We start from the raw sequence: 2,231 nt of genomic DNA on the forward strand, positions 1-2,231 counted from the left end.
GGCTGAGGCAGGAGGATCACTAGAGCCTGTGAGGTCGAGGCTACAGTGAGCCATGATTGCACCGCTGAGCTCTAGCCTGAGAGATAGGGTCCCCATCTAGAAGAAAAAAAAAAAAAAAAAAAACCCAACAACAACAACAACAAAAACTATTACCTATTACCCGCAAAATTAGTGGCTTAAAACAATGCATGGCCGGGCACCATGGCTCATGCCTGTAATCCCAGCACTTTGGGAGGCCGAGGTAGGTGGATTGCTTGAGCTCATGAGTTCAAGACCAGCCTGGGCAACAGTGAAACCCCATCTCTACAAAAAATGCAAAAATTAGCCGGTGTGGTGGTATGTGCCTGTGGCCCCAGCTACTCAGGAGGCTGAGGTAGGAGGATGGCTCAAGCCCAGGAGGCAGAGCTTGCGGTGAGCTGAGATTGAGATCGAACCACTGTACTCCAGCCTGGCGGATAGAGCCAGAACTTGCCTCAAAAAAAAAAAAAAAAAATTTCTTACATCTGTCTCAGTGGGTCACAAGTCGGCTTACTTGGGTCCTCTGCAGGGCAGCACTCAGAGCTGGCCAGGCCTGCAGTCTCCTCTGAGGTTCAGGTGGGGAAAGAGTACGTGTAGCATTCAGCCCCTGTGGCTATCAGACTGTGGTCCTCAGTCACTTGCAAGCAAGGCTGCCCTCAGTTCCTTGACACGTGAGCCCCCCAGCAAGGACACTTGCTTGCTGAAAGCCAGAAAGGGAGAGAGAGGCTACCACAATCTTTTCTCTTTTTTTTTTTTTTTTCGAGATGGAGTCTTGCTCTGTCTCCCAGGCTGGAGTAAAATGGTGTGATCTCCACTAACTGCAGCCTCCGCCTCCCGGGTTCAAGCAATTCTCCTGCCTCAGCCTCCCAAGTAGCTGGGAGTATAGGCACATTCCACCACGCCTGGCTAATTTTTTGTATTTTTAGTAGAGATGGGGTTTCACCATGCTGGCCAGGCTGGTCTCAAACTCCTGACCTCGTGATCCGTCCACATCAATCTCCCAAAGTGCTGGGATTACAGGCATGAGCCACCGCGCCTGGCCCCACAATCTTATATAACATAATCACAGCCACGTAATCACATAGATCCACCACCTCTGTTCTATCCTGTTGGCTAGATGCAAGTCACAGTCCCACCCACACTTAAGGAGAGGGAATTACACCAGGGTGTGAATATTAGGAGGTGGGAATCACAGCGGCTGTCTTAGCGCCTGTCTACCACAGGCATTCCCCAGAAGAGTACCTAGTACACACAAATATTAACAGCAGCAATAATAATGGCTAATGTTTTATGTGCACTCACTACCTGTGAGGCACTCAGAGTCCTCAGCATGTGTGTTATCAGCTCATGTAACCCCACACAGCCCTGTGAGATAGTTGTGATGCACGTGAGGAAACAAAAGCAAAAGGAGATTCAGTAATTTGTCCAGAAATTGGTGAATGCTGGAAGCAGAGTTTGAATCCAGTTCTTTTTTTTTTTTTTTTTTATTGAGACAGGCTCTCACTCTGTTGCCCCGGCTGGAGTCCAATGGCACCATCTCAGCTCACTGTAGCCTCCACCTCCCAGGTTTAAGTGATTCTCCTGCCTCAGCCTCCCGAGTAGCCGGGATTACAGGCATGTGCCACCATACTCAGCTAATTTTTGTATTTTTAGTAGAGATGGGGTTTCACAATATTGGCTAGGCTGTTCTCGAATTCCTGGCCTCAAGTGATCCTCCCGTCTTTGCCTTCCAAAGTGCTGGGATTACAGGCATGAGCCAGCACACCTGGCTAACTTAGATGAATATCCAGTTATAAGACCTATAAAGACTCGCTTCTCAAACTGGCCTCTACAGACCCCTGAGTGCATGGAAGCGTGCCATTGAAAGCCAGAGGACAGACAGGGCACTGTTTCTCCAAGTACACCCAATGGACTGAATAAATCAGTCACCCAGTCACCAGGGAGTAGTTGACAATGCATAGTCTACACATCTGCTTCAGTAGGCCTAGATCAGGAGCTTAGAATATGCTGGGGAAGCTTAGGAACACCTGTTTGAAAAGTCTGCAGCAGGCTGTAGTGGTGGCTCATACCTGCAATGCCAGCACTTTGGGAGGCCGAGGTGAGTGGATCACTTGAGGTCAGGAGTTCAAGATCAGCCTGGCCAACATTGCAAAACCCCGTCTCTACTAAAAATACAAAAATTAGCTGGTGTGGTGGTAGACACCTGTAATCCC

The sequence above is a fragment of the Mandrillus leucophaeus genome, unplaced genomic scaffold (genome assembly GCF_000951045.1).
Source record: "Mandrillus leucophaeus isolate KB7577 unplaced genomic scaffold, Mleu.le_1.0 Scaffold30, whole genome shotgun sequence".
NCBI classification, from domain to species: domain Eukaryota; kingdom Metazoa; phylum Chordata; class Mammalia; order Primates; family Cercopithecidae; genus Mandrillus; species Mandrillus leucophaeus.